The sequence below is a fragment of the Microcaecilia unicolor genome, chromosome 2 (genome assembly GCF_901765095.1).
Source record: "Microcaecilia unicolor chromosome 2, aMicUni1.1, whole genome shotgun sequence".
Classification (NCBI taxonomy): Eukaryota; Metazoa; Chordata; class Amphibia; order Gymnophiona; family Siphonopidae; genus Microcaecilia; species Microcaecilia unicolor.
The window spans coordinates 537,247,169-537,268,063 of NC_044032.1; the positions used below are offsets into that span (position 1 = coordinate 537,247,169).

The 20,895-nt window shown below is 42.0% G+C and overlaps 1 pseudogene; it reads left to right on the forward strand.

The window, feature by feature from the left end:
* Nucleotides 1-475: 475 nt before the first annotated feature.
* Nucleotides 476-3,131, forward strand: LOC115461473 (annotated as a pseudogene).
* The last annotated feature ends 17,764 nt before the right edge of the window (nucleotides 3,132-20,895 follow it).

Below are 20,895 nucleotides of genomic sequence, written 5' to 3' on the forward strand. Positions count from 1 at the left end.
ACAGTAAGAATAAATCAAACATAATAAGTAAAAATATTCAAATAGCAATACAATGTATGGCATAGTATAGTACTTACAATGTCAACACAATAAAGCATTTTAATTGACAATGTAGGGTATAAGCAAAGATGGAACATATAGAGCCCTGTTTACTAAGTCGTGCAACTGAACTGAGCGTGCGAGGGAGTGCCAATGTCGGTGGCTGAAGTGCGCCACCAACTTGAGCACTGCTCTGGAAGCACAGGCAGGACTCGTGCAAGAGACCTCTTCAGCTGGCGGGGCTTGGCATCCCCACCAGCAAAGGTATGGTTTAATGTGGCTGTCGCTACAGTGGTGGAGGTGGGGGGAAGGGGAGGGGAGAATTCCTGGCCCCTCAGTTCACCTTTGCTCCACCCCAAAATACTTCTGACTATCCCCTGCAACACACTCATACCAAGATGCGGACAGCAGTCCAGTAGCGAGATGGGGACTATCCAGTGTTTTGTAGTGAGTACCTATGTATGATTAACTCCCACTTACTGGAAGCAGCTTCTAGCTATCAGCTATCATTGTGTGAAATATGTACAATAATTTATGCATTTCTTTGCAGGGTTTTGCATTGATCAAATACTTGGCATTGTGGAAACAACCAATGATGATGAAGATCCAAGAGCCCAGCATGTCCACCTCATTTGTCTTTATTCTTCTATATACATCCATGCTTGTATTATGTAATATCAGACAGCTACAGGCAATCAATGACTTTATTGTTAAATATTCAAATACATTTCTTGATAGTGTTCCAAAAATTCTGCCACCAAAAACAACAATCTTGGATTTATCAGAAAACAATATCGCTCTGCTTCATACCTCCGATTTTACTTATTTGACTAACCTGAAGCTTTTAAATTTGTCCTACAATCACATCAGAGAATTTGATGCTATTGTTTTCAGATTCAATGCAGAATTAGAGCACTTAGATTTATCCCACAACAACCTCAGGAACATTACCTGCGGCTCTCTGCAGGTAATTAAAGGTCTTCGACATTTAGACCTTTCCTCTAATAAATTTGAGAATATATTGCACTGTAAAGAATTCAGCTACTTTCTCCATCTGCAATATCTGGGACTCAGTGCTACAAGGATACAAAGGTCTTCTCTGAAAGAAATTGCACAATTGGGAACATTACACGTCATCTTCTTGGGTTTACAAAATCTCTCCTCTTATGAACCAGGCAGTCTACAAGTCTTAAATACAAACAAACTCCACATTGTACTCCCAGTCTATCTCGAAGACCCTTTCATTTTGTATGATGCTATGAACACTTCAAGAACATTAGAACTTTCCCAAGTCACATGTGAGAAGGCTTGTGATAATGTAATTGAACCTTTATCAACAATCAGCAAAACTTCAAAGGTATCAACTCTGATCATTAGTAACATTACAGTATCATGGGAGTACCTCAATCAAATGATTAAAGCTGTGTTGTATTCATCAGTTGAATATTTAATATTTACCAATTGACACAAGTAGGTCAGTATTCATATTTATACCATTCAACTCTTCTAACACCTCTTTAAAAGCACTTTCAATGCAACATTCAATTTCTAAGGTATTTTATCACACAGGCAGCCCTCACCCTTTACAGACATTCTCAGATCTGATGATTGAGAACCTTACATTTGTGGATACTGGTATGATACATTTTATGTGCCCTTCTAAACCCAGTATGTTCCACATCTTGAAACTTACAAGAAATAAATTGACAGATAAGCTTTTTCAAAACTGCAACACTTTACCTCATTTGGAAACACTTATCTTAAGAAGTAATAGACTTGAAATGCTGTCTTTGGTGAGTAGTATGACTAGCAGTATGAAATCTCTGCAGTATCTGGATGTCAGTAATAATAAATTGCAGTATGAGAATGGGGAAGACTGCCACTGGTCAGAAACACTGCTCAAACTGAACCTGTCAGCAAACCAGCTGACCAGCGCTGCCTTTGGTTGCTTACCAATCAATGTAAAAATATGGATCTCCACAATAACCAAATCTCTAATATTCACAAAGGCATTATGGCACTGAAATCTTTGGAAGACTAAACCTTGCATCCAACTGGCTAGCTGATCTTCCGGACTGTAGTCATTTTAATAGCCTCGCAGTCCTAAATATAGGAATGAATTTTCTGCACTCTCTCTCTTTTCATTCTCTCCAAAGCTGTCAGAATGTCAGAGCAATCAATGCTGGAAACAATCCATTTCAGTGTGATTGTGAATTAAGAGATTTATTAACTGGAGGACGCAAACAGCTGGAGATATACTAGGATGGCCAGAATCTTATAAGTGTCAATATCCAGAACATCTTAAAGGAACCCTGCTAAAGGATGTCCATCTCTCTGAAGTATCCTGTAATACAGCAGCCTTGCTTGGTATAGTTCTGGGCACCATGGCAGCCCTCATACTTTGCATATTGTTTCTGTGTCTTTATTTTGATTTGCCTTGGTATGTTAAGATGACATGGAATTGGACACAGACAAAGCACAGAAATAGGAACACAAATCCAAAAGATCTTCCCCAGAATTTGACCTATCATGCTTTTATCTCCTATAGCCAGCATGATGCATCTTGGGTAAAAGATTACCTGATACCCAACTTAGAAAAAGGATGGGTCTATACAGATCTGTCAGCATGAGAGGAACTTTGTTCCAGGAAGAAGCATCATTGAAAATATCATTAACTGCATTGAGAAAAGCTACAAATCCATCTTTGTTTTGTCTCCCAATTTCATCCAGAGTGGTGGTGCCATTATGAACTTTATTTGCCCATCACAGACTATTCACTGAAAACTCTGATAGCTTGATCCTCATTTTACTAGAACCCATCCCACAGTACCTCATTCCTTCTAAATATTATAAGCTGAAAGCTCTTATGGCAAAAGAACGTACTTAGAGTGGCCAAAGGAGAAAAGTAAACATGGACTCTTCTGGGCCAACCTCAGACAATCTATTAATGTACAACTTCCTGAACATAAACAAGAAAATAAAAAGGTCTTTAACACCAACCAAGAAAAGGTCTATGAGCCTGACACTGTTAGCTTGAACTAAATAGTAAATACAACATGCCAGCAAACTGTATTGTAGCATAGTTAGAACATTAAAACACAATGATGATGATGTTAATACTATGGGCCTCATAAAGAAAGGATTTAGGCTCATAAGAACATATGAAATGCCTAAAGTGTTCATGTCCCTCTTTGGATATGTAGTGACGCTATTACAGGGAGATTCTCAAGGTCCCAATAGAGAAGATTCCACCTATCACAAGGGCATTTTACTTGGATAAACATAAAGATGAACAGAGATTGGAAATGGTGTCTGAGGACAGTTTGATTGTTACAGCTTTGTTAGAAGATTCTCACTTGGGACCACATGCTCATGGGACACTTTTGGTTACTTACGTTTTAGAACTGGATAAATTTGGACTCAGAATCTTTTCTTTAAATTTACAACAGTTTCTTTTTTTGGGATCATTGATTTCTATTTTCCTGATATTTCTAGAACATTGCAGGAAAGGTGTAGAGCCTTGCTGTGAAAGATAGTGCTGGGCAGACTTATACGGTCTGTGCCAGAGCCGGTGGTTGGGAGGCAGGGATAGTGCTGGGCAGACTTATACGGTCTGTGCTGAAAATGACAGATACAAATCAAGGTAAGGTATACACAAAAAGTAGCACATATGAGTTTATCTTGTTGGGCAGACTGGATGGACCGTGCAGGTCTTTTTCTGCTGTCATCTACTATGTTATTATCTAAAGGAACAACGTTTTTATTTCCCATGTCTCTGTGTGATTAAGTATCAAAATCATAAATATCTTTTTATGATTCCATTAAGTTGAAACAGTTTTTGGAAAACAGAATGGCTCAGATCTCTTTACCTATATGTCCTGTTTCTACTTCAGGTTCTTAGGTCACTGTGATTACAAGTTCTTGAACCCTCAGCCTAAAGGAATGCTTTAGGAATATTTCCAGTTGACTGTTTCAGGCATAATTTTTGATTTAATATGTGAGGTTTTGCTATAGTTTTGGTTTGTTTGTTTTTTTGCCTTTTTTTTCTTATTGGCTTTTTTTCCCCTCTTTTTTTTTTTACCTTCTTAACTTTTTATTGTCTGTAATTATATTTCTTGATGCGTATATTGTTTTTCTTGTTTAGACTGTTATGACAGTTTTACTTAAAGCAAGTTTATCTTATCTATGTACTTTAAAATTATGTTTAAAGAAAAAAAGAAAATATTATTTGACTGTCTAATATTTCTGAGACAGTGGGCTCACCCATTGCCCTTTTCCTTTCAAGATCTATGAAACTGGAAGTTATATGCATGCATGACCCTCCTAATGGAGGAGAAGATCAAGTGATTTACAGCATGGGTCTCCTTAAGAGCTAGAACAGCTCACATGATCAGCATCAATGGGAAACAAATTAGTAACGCTTTTTTAAAATACCAAAATTCATACAGGCCAGTTTCTTCATGTGCATCTTCTCTCCACCACTTCAGCTGCTGTTTTTTTTTTAACCCACTTACCTTCAATGATGTCCAGGGACAGCCCTATCTGTAGGAGATAAAGAAAGCCCCCTGCCACAATGTAACCTGTGTTTCACAGAACTTAATTTGACCAAGCTTATGATGCTGGCTTGTGATGTCACATGGAAACTCTGTGATAAAATGCTTTTACCCTACCTCGCATTAAATAAGGGTAATGGCTGTGACCCTGATGAAACTGTCTATCCAGTGACCCAGTCTGTAAGAATGCATACAGTATTGGATAAGGACTATTGTTTATGTAGCCCCAGGCCCCTTTGAGCCCTAGGTTTTGGGGATATCTAGAGATGACCTGAGAAACATTTCTGTGGCTGGGTTTAGCCTCAACAAAAGGGCACTAGTCAATCACCTGATATGGTGCTATCAAGAAGTGACAAACATTACTGTTAACAAACCACATAAATGTGCACATGCAAAGGTAGAGGGGATTATCACTCATCATTAATTTTCAACAAGAATAAGAAGGAGAAGTCGAGAAGGTCAGAAGATCAAAGGTGAGGGAACCACCTTATCCTCACCTTGAGGCATCACCTCCTGCATTGCCACCACCTGCTGTTCCATCTGAAGTACCTGTATAAATATGCTCCGATTGTAACCACAGAAAGGCAGTATATCGAATCCCATTCCCCGACCCTTATATGTTATCATGAGGAAGAAAACTCTACCAACAAATAAAGGTTGTATATTTTAAGTTCTATGATCACAATTACAGCTGGATTGTCAGGTGGCTTTTGCCAATACGGAGTGTGTGTTTTGATTCCTGTTCATTTTACTATTCTAGGTATCTATATCTGAAATAGTGTTATGAATTTTTAGAACTGTCCTAGAAATCTGTTTTCAATTTATCTGTGCTGCTTTGCTGAATTTTTGTTGTTAGAGCTTACAATTATATATGTACATAAACCATATAATCAAGAAAAGAGTTACACTAAGGAAATATACAACAAAATTAAAAAAAAAAACAAAACAAGTGCACAAACCATAAAGTCCACAGCAAGGAGGAGAGGCTGATTCTTCTAAAAAGGACAAAAAAAAAACTTTAAGATATTAAAGAGTAATTAAAATCTACACCTATAAGCCAAAATACTATACATGACCCCTAAGAACCCTATTAACTAAGATTTACCGTTCCATAACAAACTTCTCCCAGTTGTGTTGGATGAAAAAAAATATATACTGCTTCCCCATTATAGTGCACTAGTCACCCCTACATGGGAAATGTAGAAAAAAAGGTGCCTCTACGGTGATAACCTTGGATTTTCAAAGCCAAAAACTGCTCTCCATGTTGCCTCTAAGGTGGGACATCATGGGAAGTGAGATAGAGATGAGAATGAAAGAACAGAATAAAAAGATCTATTATGACTTCTAAGAAGAGGAAAAAGTATTTGCTGGCCCAGGTGAGAGCATTGATTCTAAGGGAGGATCTGGGGATTGCCTGGGCATAGCCTTACAAGAAAACTCTAAAGGAGGTGAAAAAATAGTTATATGTAAACTTATGAGAATGTATCATACTTGAATTGTAAATGTCACTATAGTGGCATGGTTTAAAAAAAAATGTTATTGTATACAGAGATATTGCGAGAATATGAAGTTGGTGGAGTGTGGGAAAAAATGTTTACTGCATACATTTTTTTTACTTGGCCGGGGCGAATGTACCATAAGGGGTTAAAAATAATCTTAACTGGGCTCCTCAAGAGGAAAAAATAAGGGTTCTATAGTGACATCACTATGGGACAACAGTTGAGCAAGCTGAGACCTGGTTGCCTTGGCAAACCGCTTGCGGTCAGTTGAGGGTTGAGCAGGAGAAGCAGTTGAAGCAGAAGAGGGAGAGGTGTGTGCTGCAGTGTGGCTGAGACTGACTGGCCTTGTAGGAGTGTTTAAGTCACTAATTGACAGTAGAGGAATTTGGGGTGAGCAAAAGGGGTTGTGGTGAGAGTGAGTTCCAGTTCTTTGAGGGTTTGGGGTTATTATTTTTGTTTAGATGAGAATTAGGAATATTAAGTTCTGCATGTCTGAGGGGTGACAGAATAAGCATAATGGGAGGGATTGAATGTAAATTGGTAGGGAATTAACTGTATAGACCTAAATTGGTCCAGGTGTATTTACAGGTTACACCAGAGCTGCTGTGTCTGTGCATTGGAACAGTAGTGGGGACTCTAATAGAATGTTATGGGAGCAGGAATGAAGAGGGTGAATGCTGCAGCAGAAAAAGTGTGAATGCGATTCAGACCTGCTTCTGTAAGAATAGGGTAATAAAGGAGATTACGGATCTATAGCAATGGTACTTAAAATGAAGTGCATTTTGATTAGCAAGTGGCCACAGTCATTGGGCTTGATATTATACATTCAGTTTTCGGTCTCCTCCAACCCTTTGCCTTACTGGTAAGAAGAACACTCGCAATCTGGAAAGTATTAGGTGGTATAAAAAGGTCAAATATGCAATAATTAGAAGAACCACTAGAGGTTTGGTACCCATCAAACATGATAGAACCTTTAGGGGTCTTTACATTGGTGTATGGGACGGAGAATTTTAGCCTTACCCTCTATTCCTGAAAATAAAGAAAAGTGTGAAGGGTCAAAGTGGTCTTACGTAGAGGGCTCCTATATATGAATAAGAGAGAATTAGAAAAGGAGACTTGGTTATGTAAGTGGTAACTAAATGAGACATAAAATGATGGGGTTCATAGGGGAGGGAAGATGGGGAGGGGGTGTTGGGAGGGGGTGGGGGGGCTGGGTGTGCCATAGGATGGGGGGTTGGGAGCTGGGATAGAGAATAGATGTTGGAGGAGAGTGGGGAAGGTGGAAAGAGAGTGTGGGCTATGTTTCCTGACACAGCTGGTTTTTCTTGGGTGGTTTAGGTATTCTTGTTCACGGTACTTATTATTGCCACCTGTTCTCCCCACCTTGTTACCTTTTCTACTCAGGGCGAAGGGCTGGGTGCCCTGAGATTCCCAAAGCTCTGTCTATAAAATCCTGTCAGCTTTAAAGAGATATAGGGTGGACATTGAATCCTTCATGAGAATCATCTTACTGACCTGGAGGCATCATAAACCCCAGCGTCAGTGGGTGGCCAATGTGTATTATTCTTATTTATCTATTTATTTATTTATTTAAAAATTTATAGACCACCTATAAACTAGGTGGTTTCCAAATATGAACATGCATAATTAAAAATACCATCAAAATAACAAAGAAATTACAAACTTAACATACGAACTAAAAAATATTGACCTCTGCAATTACATCACATGACTACTATAGCTGCTTCATAAATATGCTGTCACAAATAACAAGTCTTTAGGGATTTCTTAAACTGCATCAAGCTGCCACAAAGGCGAAGTTGGTCAGGAAGTGCATTCCATAGTGAGCTTGCTGCTGACACAAAAGCCGTAGCCTTCTGGAGGGAGGCATAGAAGAGGGCTGTTTTACTTACAAAGCTTTGCACTATACTTCTACGCTTATTTTTCAGGATATTCAAGGTCGCTATCTCTTCCTGAAGCTTTGAATACAAGGTCGTGAATTTTATTTGCTAGTAGTATATACTCTACCCTATCAGGCTTATTTTCGAAAGAGAAGGGCGCCCATCTTTCGATACAAATCGGGAGATGGACGTCCTCCCAGGGTTGCCCAAATCGGCATAACCGAAAAGCCGATTTTGGGCATCCTCAACTGCTTTCATCGCAGGAATGACCAAAGTTCACGGGGGTGTGTCCGGAAGCATAGTGAAGGCGGGACTGGGGAGCGCTTAACACAGGGCGTCCTCGGCCGTCTAATGGAAAAAAGAAGGGCGTCCCTGACGAACCACTGGCCGACTTTACTTGGTCTTTTTTTTTATGAACGAACCACAGAAATGTGCACTACAAACCAGATGACCACCGGAGGGATCGGGGATGACCTCCCCCTACTTCCCCAGTGGTTACTAACCTCCTCCCACCCTAAACAAAATGTTTAAAATTTTTTTTCCAGCTTCTATGCCAACCTCAAATATCATACCCAGCTCCATGACAGCAGTATGCAGGTCCCTGGAGCAGTTTTAGTGGGTACTGTGTGACACTTCAGGCAGGGCGGACCCAGGCCCCATTCCCTCCCCTACACTGTTTATACTTGTGGTGGTAAATGTGAGCCCTCCAAAACCCACCACAAACCCACTGTACCCACATCTAGGGGCCCCCCCTTCATCCCTAAGGGCTATGGTAGTGGTGTACAGTTGTGGGGAGTGGGTTTTTTGGGGGGGGTGGGGGGGCCTCAGCACACAAGGTAAGGGGAGCTAGGCACCTGGGAGCTTTTTCTGAAGTCCACTGCAGTGCCCTCTAGGGTGCCGGTTAGTGTCCTGGCAGGTGAGGGGGACCAGGGCACTACAAATGCTGGCGCTCCCACGACCAAATGGCTTGGATTTGGTTGTTCTGGAGAGGGCGTCCTCGGTTTTCCATTATCACCAAAAAATGGGGGACAACCATCTCTAAGGTCGACCCTAAATGTTGAGATTTTGGGCGTCCCGACCGTATTATCAAAACAAAGATGGCGCCCATCTTGTTTCGATAATACGGGTTTCCACGCCCCTTCGCGGGGCGTCCTGCGAGGGCCCCCCTCAGGAAAACTGGACGCCCCGTTCAATTATGCCCCTCCACATGACCCAGCATCTACCTGACCCTCTAATGACGTTTTCCTGCCTTATAAGTCTTTTGATATAATAGTGGCAGGTTTGGATTGTTCCCATTGACATAGGGGAAGGGTTCGAAGCTCTATGGCCTGGACCATGCTCTCTAATTTTACTACTGGACTTGTAGCATGATATGATGAATTTTCAGAGTTGATTTTGCTGGAGATAGATAGATAGATAGATAGATAGATAGATAGATAGATAGATAGATAGATAGTAGATAAAAGCCTTAAAACCTTTCTCTCCCAAAAGACTGCTTCTTAACAATCCAATAATGCTACCTCCTAATATCATCCATTATCCTTTCCTAATGTTTTAGTCTTATGCATATAATCCAATGGTCTCTGTTTCTCAAACCTCACCACTAAAACTATTTGCTTTGTCTCACCTAGAATGTAAACTGCACTGAGGAATATCCGGAAAGGGGATATCAGCAGTATACAAGAATTGATTTGAATTTGAATATATAAAAGGGTTTTGCAAAAACTTTGAATATAACTTGCTCAGAATCAGAAAGGAGATCTGGCCTCCATCCTCCTCCTTCAGACCATGAAAGCCTGGAACAAAGAATTGTAAATGGTCAACCAGTGTGTAAACAAAAGCAGGCTGGGTGGATACAGGAGAATAAATCACCACCATTCTCCAAGAACAGGATCGGTATATTGATAGCAATCAAAGAGGCTGGATATAACAAAAGAAAGACCATCTATTCTGAACTCGCAATGTCCTTTTAATCTTGTCAAGTACATTCTGGCGTGTGTACACAGCACATGGTCATCCAGGAAGCATGTGACCAGCTAAACCAAGATTTCCAGGCCTCCATCTCCAAAACCAGATAGAACCAGTTTTCAACTATCCCTGAGTTTTGATTGGGTTAATACACCCACCATGATCATCTCTTAGGCCCAACAAGAATTATAAATGATTGGACTCTCACTAATTTAAAGAAAGTTGCACATGAGGTCAGAGAGATGGTTAACATATAGATAGGAAAGAGAGTAAGAGAAGTTAGAAGGTATAAGGTAACTAATATAAAGAAAGGTTAAATATTATCTCAGCTAGAGTAGGAGTGGATAAAACATGTCCTGCAGCAGTATGTGCAGCCCATGCCACTCCTTGTGTGTGAGACTAACAGTTAGTTACTTCTTCCATTAAAAGCCTGGTTTGAAGAACCAAGCTTTCACCTGTTTCCTGAACTAGAGATAGTCTTTGTGTTAAGCGCAGTCTTTCAGGCAAGTGTATTCCAGAGTGTGGGGGCTACTCCAGAGAAGGCTCGCTTGCAGGTATCACATTGTTCAATGTCTTTTGGAGAGGGTGTGGTTAGTGGTAGTACTTGAGAGGATCTTAGTGTCCTTGGAGGTTGTGTAGAGGATCATCCTGTTCTTCAGGTACTCAGGGGCATTTCCTTTAAGGGCCTTGATACACTGGATCCAAACGTTAGGGCAGAAGGGGCCTATATAGATGTGCAGTGGCCAGCATATCAGGATTGTTTTCCCCTGAAGCAGCTACAAAGCGAAACTGAGATTCCCTGTCGTGGTGTTGTTGGACAAGATGAGCACTTTTTGATTTTTTGGTGACATTTCTAGATAAGTAATGAACTACAGTGAATATGATATGTTACTATACTCAAATATACAAGCTGTACCAGGCCATACTGCTTGTCCTTTTGTTTGCTTTCTGTTGCCGCTAATGCAGTTGTTTTCATTCTGTTTTGATTTTCTGTAAATGAAGTGGAGTTTTCTTTAGACCTATGATGTTGTATATTACTGAAAACTCGCTTCGAAGTTACATCAGAGGGCGGGACTTGAGGGAAGGCCGGCCAACGACGAAGCGAGTTTTCTTCTCTCAGACGCGAGGCACCGGCACCGCCGCTTGGAGGTTTTTTTTTTTAAAATGCTGGTCGGATCAGGTGAGGTGTGGGCGACAGAAGAGGGTCATTTGGCAGGTCAGGGAGGGGGGGGGTTCAGACGGTGAGATGTCTCAGGTGGCTGAGGGAGGGGGAGCAGAAGGGAATGAGGAGACTCGCGTGGCGGGACATGGGTGGAGCCTGGAGGGCAGACGAGCGTGGTCGGCAAGGCAGAGGCTTGCTTTCAGCTTTGCTTTAACTGCATATACTGCTTTTAGCCTGATTTAAAAGTTTATACCCTGCATTGCTTGCTTAAATAGAAGGCTCTATTTAAATGCTTTCAGCTCGATCTAAAAGTTTATACCTCTGCACTGCTTGCTTTAAATAGAAGGCTTTAATTAATTTAATTGCTTTTAGCTCGATTTAAAAGTTTATACTCTGCATTACTTGTTTTAAATATAGGCTTTAAAGTGCATGAACCGCTTTCAATTTGGATTTAAAAGTTTTATACATGCTCTACTCACTTGAATGCTAACCAGCTGAATGTATGGGCACCAGTGCCTAAACACAGATATGAATATCAGTAAAACACTCCTAACCATTCATTGTCTCACCCTACTCTTACACGCAAACACAACCACAACCCAGATAACAACAACCCATAACTCCACAAATCACACAGCATTCACATACACACAATGCCCACCCTAAAGAACATCATATACATACCTACCCACATACACCAACCTTACGCGCAACCTACCAAACAAGTCACCAAACCAAGACACAACAACCAACCAAAAGGAAAAAATCCTCCGAACATGACCACCACCACAAAAAAGGAAAACAACAACAACAACAAAGTCAAACCACCGAAGAAAACAGACATCTAATACAAATAAAACACATCGAACCCCCCCCCCACAGACCCATATCGCTCAAGTCCAACTAGGATACATCAATGCAAGATCGCAGTAATCAAACTCCTTAGATATTACTAGACTGGATCACCACAGATAATTTAGACCTTCTATTTATTACAGAAACCTGGTTCCATAACCCCCCACGACCCCCGCATCTTAGAAACATGCCCACCAGAATACAAAATCACCAACTGGACAAGAAGTGGAAAAAGAGGAGGCGGAATAGCCATAATTTACAAAACCCGAATTCACCAATCACAACACGGGTGAATCTACACTCACCACAACTGGAAATTGCATCGACAAGAATTAATCACCCAAACCTAATAGGACACCTTAAACGCAATCCTATTTCTACAAGACCACCAGGAAAATGGCAAGACTCCCAACACACAACTTATGGACTTCATTCTCGAACACGTGTGTATCTGCCACAAACATCATTATAATAGGAGACATCAACCTACACCTTGAAGACGAACCTCAACAGGCACACAAGAATGCAAAGAATTCTTAAAACTCTGGGATTTGCACGCACCCAACACGCAACCAACACACGAGAAAGGACACACACTAGAAATCATAACACACAAATTTGACCCGGATTCAAGCTATCATACTCACTGACACAAGAGGACAACCTACATTATGGTCAGACCACCACAAAGCAAATGTCTCTCTTCATGGCAAAAAAACACACACAAACACAATCAATAAACATGATGCGAAACAACATACACCACGAGAGGAAAAATAGACCCCACAACATTCTGGCAACAGATATACCAGAATGAATGGTCAACCAATGCTAACACCATCCAATTCCTCCAAGAATGGGATGATTCATGTACAAAAACATTAGACAAAATCGCCCCAATCCAAACCAGAACATCACACAGAAAAAAATCCAACCCATGGTTCACCAAAGAGCTGAAAAAGCTTAAAACACAAGTCAGGAAACTAGAACGCGCATGGAACAAAAAACGAGATGAACAAACACTAAATGCCTGGAAACTACTTCGGAAGAAATACAAATATACCATAAAACAGACTAAAGACTACACTACAAGACAATAATAGGACCAAACTACAAGACACACATAAACTGTTCTACCTTGTGAACAAACTGTTAGACACCACACCAGTTACAAACAACAGCAAAGATATACCAGACGTTGACAACCTTGCGAAATACTTCAAGGAGAAAATTATACAATTACGACTCAAAATACCTGCCAGCCCTATTGAATACGCAACACTCCTAGATTATCTAGACCCAGAAGACGGAATATACCCAGCAGACAGAACCTGGACCGAATTCGAACTACTATCAGAAGACCTCATCTCTGAAACACTTAAAAGATATGCCAAAGTCCACTGCAAACTTGGCATATGCCCAAATAACCTCATGAAATCAGCTCCTCAACAATTCATAATAGACCTAACGAACCACGTAAACTTCATGCTACAAAACGGACTTTTCCCAAAAGAAAAAGGAAAAATTCTACTCACCCCAATACCCAAAGACACAAAGAAAAGCGCAAGGGAAATAACCAATTACAGACCAGTAGCATCCATACCACTAATAACCAAAATAACCGAAGGAATGGTAACTAAACAGCTCACAAACTATCTAGACAAATACTCAATACTGCACGATGCCCAATCAGGATTCCGATCGAACCACAGTACAGAAACAGTATTAATTACCTCATGACTAAATTTAAACAAATGATTGCAACCGGCAACAATATACTCCTCCTACAATTCGACATGTCAAGTGCCCTTCGACATGGTTGACCATGGAATCCTATTACACATACTTGAATATTTTGGCATTGGAGGAAATGTCCTAAAACTGGTTCAAGGGGTTCCTAACCCAGCGTTCATACCAAGTCACATCAAATTCAGCCACGTCTGCCGCATGGACACCTGAATGTGGAGTACCACAAGGATCACCTCTCTCACCAACCATCTTCAACCTAATGATGATCCCCTTGGGCAAAACACCTATCAAACCATAACCTCAACCCATATATATACGTCGATGACGTAACAATGTACATCCCTTTCAAAACAAGACATCAAAGAAATCTTCAACGACATCAACCAAAGTCTACACATCATGATACCTGGGCAGATGCATTTCGTCTGAAACTAAAGCAGAAAAAACTCAGTGCCTGATACTTACCTCCCAATACAAAACGAATGAATTTACCGCTATAAATACACCAAAACTAAACCTTCCAGTCTCAGAAACGTTAAAAATCCTTGGAGTTACTATCGACCGCCACCTAACACTCGAAACCCATGCAAACAACACAACCAAAAAGATGTTCTACTGCATGTGGAAACTGAAAAGAATAAGACCATTCTTCCCAAGATCCGTCTTTCGCAGCCTAGTGCAATCCCTCGTATTCAGCCATCTGGATTACTGCAACTCACTGTACGCAGGCTGCAAAGAGCAAATCCTGAGGAAACTTCAAACAGCCCAGAACACAGCAGCCAGACTCATCTTCGGAAAACCAAAATATGAAAGTGCAAAACCCTTACGAGAGAAGCTACACTGGCTCCCACTCAAGGAACGCATTACTTTTAAAGTATGCACATTAGTCCACAAAATTATTCATGGCAAAGCCCCAGCCTACATGTCTGATTTAATCGACTTACCACCCAGAAACGCTAAAAGATCATCCCGAACTTTCCTCAACCTCCACTTCCCTAACTGCAAGGGCCTGAAATACAAGGCGCTGCACGCGTCAACCTTTTCTTACATGAGCACGCAGTTCTGGAACACACTGCCACGCAACCTGAAAACTACCTACGAAACAAACCACCTTCTGCAAATATTGAAGACACATCTTTTTAATAAAATCTACGGAAAGAACCAAAACACATAAAGTCCACACTCACTGTTCAGTAATACATCAATACATCCACTTATGAATTCTCACCCCCGAAATCTTACCACACTCATACCTTTACTCACAGAAAAATGTATATCATATGTTGTTTTTGTTTTTTTTACTATTATATATTGCCCTTTAGCTTCCCGTTGTTTCCTTCCAATGTTTCACTGTTCTTTTCCATTGCTATATTCCTTAAAGATACTTTGATTTTGTCTCGTATAACTCTTCACAATGTAATCCATAACCGAATTGTAACAAATTGCACTTCCATCACTCATAATGTATTGTAAGCCACACTGAGCCCGCAAAAAGGTGGGAAAATGTGGGATACAAATGCAATAAATAAATAAAATAAATAAATATTGGGCCAAACCTCACAGGCCACCAGAAAAGGAAACATATCCAGAAAAGTGATATTTTTGTAAGTCCTCTCTGAACCCAATCATCATGCCAGGCAGCTGCAAACCATGATTCCTGGCAATAGATCTCGAATCCAATCCCTCCCGCTGCATCCGTATATAGTTCAACATCCATGTTAGATATCTCCTCCCCTTGAATGGGCAACCTCCCATTAGAAACTTGCAGAAAACCCAGCCACTTATGTCGCACACCAGTCGGCTCCCTAATAAAATGATGTGCTTCCACACACCAGCCAACTGTCAACAGCCTGGAAAAAGCCCTACCCATCGGGGTCACCCTGCAAGCAAACTACCAATTAATGATGAATGGTATGAAGGGTAGCCTTCTTGGCCTTCAGCACCAGAGTATTCAAATCCATAAGCTGATCTACTTTTCCTTGGACAACATTGTCACCATGGCAATGGAATCAATTTTGATAGCCAGAAATGTAAGCACTGAAGTCGGGCTCTCCGTCTTACCTTCTGCAAGTGGAACTGCAAATAACCGTGAAACATCCATGAAAGAATCCAAAAGGTTAACGCAGTCACTATGGTCAGGTGGGCCACAAGAAGGAAGTCATATAATAGTGGATCAAATTATCTTTTCCACTGCACTAGGCCGTAACCCAGTGCAGGAAGGTGCTAAACAACTCGAAATAAGCACAACCTATAGGTAAACACTTATCAAAATAACCCCACCCCCTCCCGGTTAAACTAACGAAAAGCAGCTCAGATGTATAGGCAAAAGGTGGAAGAATGATTCTTTGTCCAACTTTGCCATGAGAGCACCCCTGCTGAACCTGAGCACTTGGCACAGTTCACAATCAAAAGAAGTGTACCACACCATGCACAGTTCCTGTGGAATGCCATCATTAAACAAAGCTCCAGCTGAGTAAGAAAGTATTTTACTGGCTCTTTCTTAGGTGTTATCACCAAAGGGGACAACTTTAATGTCTGAAAAGGTCCCAAAATCTTTGGCTTTACCAAAAGAAAATCCTGCCAAACAAATCTTATTGACTTCTTTGACTGGATGACCAAAGAACTGGATGAAGGACATTCGCTAGATGTAATCTACTTGGATTTCAGCAAAGCCTTTGATACGGTCCCCCACAAGAGACTCATGAATAAGCTGAGGGGGCTGAACTTAGGACCAAAAGTGGTGAACTGGATAAGAAATTGATTGACCGACAGGTGGTAGAGGTTGGTGGTAAATGGAATCTGCTCAGAGGAAAGGAAGGTGAGCAGTGGAGTTCCTCAGGAGTCCGTGCTGGGACTAATTCTGTTTAATATATTTGTGAGAGATATTGCTGAAGGGTTGAAAGGAAAAGTTTGCCTTTTTGCGGATGACACAAAGATAGCTACTAGAGTGGATACACTGGAGGAAGTAGAAACAATGAGAAGGGATCTCCAAATGTTAGAAGAATGGTCGAGGGTCTGACAGTTGAAATTTTATACCAAGAAATGCAGAGTGATACCAGATAGGGGGGGAGAGATTAGTAAGCTCAACTCAGGAGAGAGACCTCGGGGTGTTGGTGCCAGAGGATCTGAAGGTTAAGAAACAATGTGACTAGGTGGCAGCCGTGGCCAGAAGGATGCTGGACTGCATAGAGAGGGGTAGAACCAGCAGAAGAAAGGATGTGTTGATGCCCCTCTACAAGTTGTTGGTGAGGCCCCACTTGGAATATTGTGTTCAGTTTTGGAGGCCGTATCTTGCTAAAGATGTAAAAAGACTAGAAGCGATGCAAAGAAAAGCTACAAAAATGGTATGGGATTTGCATTGCAAATCATATGAGAGACTTGCTGACCTGAACATGTATACCTTGGAGGAAAGGAGAAACAGGGGTGACATGATACAGACATTCAAGTATTTGAAAGGTATTAACCTTTTCCAAAAATGGGAAGGCAGAACTAGAGGACATGAGGTTGGGGGGGGGGGGGGGGGCAGACTCAGGACTAATGTCAGGAAGTATTTTTTCATGGAGAGGGTGCTGGGTACATAGAATGCCCTCCCGCGGGAGGTGGTGGAGATAAAAACGGTAATGGAATTCAAACATACGTGAGATAAACACAAAGGAATCCTGTTTAGAAGGAATGGATCCACAGAATCTTAGCAGAGATTGGGTGGCAACACCAGTAATTGGGAAGCAAAACTAATGCTGGGCAGACTTCTATGGTCTGTGCCCTGATCGTGACTGAATAGATATGGATGGGCCGGAGTGTAAATTTTAAGTGGCTTTGGCGTTAGCTTCAGAACTTTTAGTTCAAGAACAGTGCTGGGCAGACTTCTACGGTCTGTGCCCTGAGAATGGCAAGGACAAATCAAACTCGGGTATACATATAAAGTATCTCATATGATGCAAAATGAGTTTATCTTGTTGGGCAAACTGGATGGACCGTACAGGTCTTTATCAGCTGTTAGCTACTAATCTGCCCCATGATAATCTCCTCCTGCAGCTTCCTATGTACTATTTCCTTAAACGGAAGGCAAATTAACACAAAGGGGTCATAGACTTGATATACCCCCTTTCTGTGGTACAACCAAAACAGTTTACATATTCTATACAATTTAAATTTTGTACCAAGGCAATGGAAGGTTAAGCGATTTGCCCAGAGTCACAAGGAGCTGCAGTGGGAATTGAACGCAGTATCCCAGGATCTTAGCCCACTGCAATGACCATTAGGCTACTCCTCCACTCCACAAGATGTGTTCTGAACCTTGCTTTTAAAAGGAATGATAAAACCCTCTTGAAAACCCTGTTCCAGCTGCTCTGCCACTACACCGTCTCTGTATAATCTCAACCAAGGTCTTATAGCATCAGTCCACACTGGAGTAGGAGCCTTAGAAAAAAAACATGCTATTTTCCGGGTGGCATTGGGCCGCTGGTTCCCTTCTTGAGGCACTTGACTATAGCTGTCCCGTGTCCACATTGAGCACAGGCATGACAGAATTTACAGTCAGGAAGTGGACAGGACTTATGGAACCTCCAGCAGATGTCTGTTCCTCCGCAGGAGCTCCCATGGTGGCAGTAGCGTAAAAAAGCTAGTACTCACTCCCGATGCGCCTTTTCCACCCACGGCCACCGCAGTGGAAGCAGGCCTAGGTGCAATATGGGTCAACCACAGATGTATATCTTGTGTGCCCCAAGGCATATGAAGATTTTCCTCCATTTTGTCATGAATGGCTTCATCATAATTTAACCAAACCCAGCTCCAGAAATGTTGGTAAGCATCTAACACTGTTTGCATAAGCTAGCAAAAGACCATACTGGTCTCTGGTCTTGTTACCCCAAACACTAGTCAAACACAGAAAGGAGCGCACCCAGTTGATAATGTTCCATGGAACCTTTCTAGTCTTATCCAAGGTACCCTCATGCTTAGACCTTTTCTTATCCTTCCTCTTAAGCCTACCCTCCATGAGCTTAAATATGTCAAGACAGGTACATCTCCCAATCCTTCTACACAGTGCGTTATACTTTTTCCCACAACTCCAAAAGGGCCACTAATATTGACTCCCCCTACCCCTCCCTCATCCATACCCTGAACCTTCTTAGGAGCAGAACACCCATCACCAGAGGAAGAGAAAGAAGATGAAGAACTAGAAGATGAAGAAAAGGAGGAAGAGGAAGAATCCCTATGTCAGCTGTTCTTCCCTTTTCTTTTTCTTCACTGCTCCATAGACTTGGAACCTTCAGTTACATCATTACCAGAAGCTGACACTCCACCACCAGATGCTCCGGCTCCTGCCAAAGAAGCAGTGCCATCACCAGCAGCTGCCACTCTTGATCCTGCAGCCATTGGAACCATAGTCTCCTCCAAGCCTGAGTCTAGTGCAGCCCCTAAGCCGCTTGTACAGGCCAATGGTGGTTGCACAGTATCTACTGGTGCAGGTGTTCTGGCCTCCCCACTTATTGATGGCCTTTGATCCAATCTGCCCCTAGGCCCGTCCTCCATCTGCTGGTCCTGTAGAGAAAGAAGAGAAAAGCCAGCAGCAACCCGATCCGAAGTCTCAAGCAAGGGCCCAGAATGCATGCAATCTGTATTTGGATAAGCATCACTCCTTCCACCCACAGCAGAAACAGGGAAAACAGGCAAGGCCTGCCCATAAGGCTACGCAACACTCTAACAAGGAGGGAAACTCATGCACTGCTGCCACCAACCCAGCCCCTACTCAGAACCCCATGGTCCAGCCTGCATCCAGCCGCACAGCCCGGGAGGCATCACACCTCAATGCCCTAAACCTAGTCCAGAAAACCCCATGGGAAAACACTATCTGAAGCCGCAGTCCACAGTCCCACCTCAGGCCCAACAGTAGGGGCCTAGCACACACCTTCGACCCGCAGGGAGGGGCTGCCTGTGTTCTTAATGGCAGGGGACTCAGGCCTAAATGATGTTACCGCTGGGCCATCTATCAAACTCCTCCTCCAGCAGCAACACACACACATGAAGGAAACGCCGAATGGCCCCATGAAGAAGCAATTACAGGAGCCAATTGGGTTGTCACCAGTCCGTTCCCTTTCCCACCATGGGCCTTTTTACTCCACTAACCCTCCTGCACCTCAGGTGCTTCTAAAGCAAGTGCTGAGAGGGCCGCAACCTTGGACCTGCACAAAGGAAGAGGAGACCCCCTCCCCATACGAACCTCATCCAGGCTAAGGTCATCGTCTAAGGAGTCCCTGGCCTGCAAAGACACCTCTTCGCCAAAGTCACTGGCACAGGCCCCTAAAGGTGAGTCACCAGAAGCTATTCAAAGCTGCTCTAAGCCACCTCCAAGGTACAGGATGAAAGCCTTGCTACATGGAAGTGGCCTGATTAAGCTAGTCCCCAGGACCACCTCTCAGGCTAGCCCACCAATCCCTGTGGGAATATTTAAAATGAATTGCTGCTGGCTAATCCCCCACTAGGGTCTCTGCCCCCACCTTCTAACGTCCTCGACCCTGCTCCTATTCCCTCTAGTGTTTGCCTCTCAAAGTTTCTCCTTCTCCCAAGTCCCCTTGTGACTGTGGCCACACGACCCACTGTCTAGACCAAAGTTAAGCTCGTCCATCGAGACAAGCTCTTGAACTTAAACTTCTTTGAAACAAGTAAAGTGCATTAGGTTTGTGACAGCACACTTGAGCTTTACACAAATTGGAGTTCAGCTGCATAATCCTATTTCCAGCCCATCATGACCCAATCGGGCTGTGTAGTATGTTACTAATGGACATTGTAACTGGAGCATACATTCCTCACAAGAATCATAGCGACTTCAATTTGAATTACATTGAAACAGCTATTTTCTACAGTTTATTGCATAATAAAACTACAAAACACAGTTTTCATGATGTACACATTCTTAAAAAAATACAGCAATAGAAGAAAAATCTGTACTGAGAGACTGTTTCTAACTCAGAAATAGCATATTGTGTATATATATATATATATATGCAGAAAAGAAGCAACATGATCCTTTTGACTGTCAGACTAGTTATCATTCAGCTAATTGTCCAGATGTGAGACAGAAGATTGCTTATTCAGGTGTTTCCTCCATTGTAGTTCCCATCCTTCGTTCCAGCTTCAAGTTTCTTTATTATTTGCTATACCGCCCATTA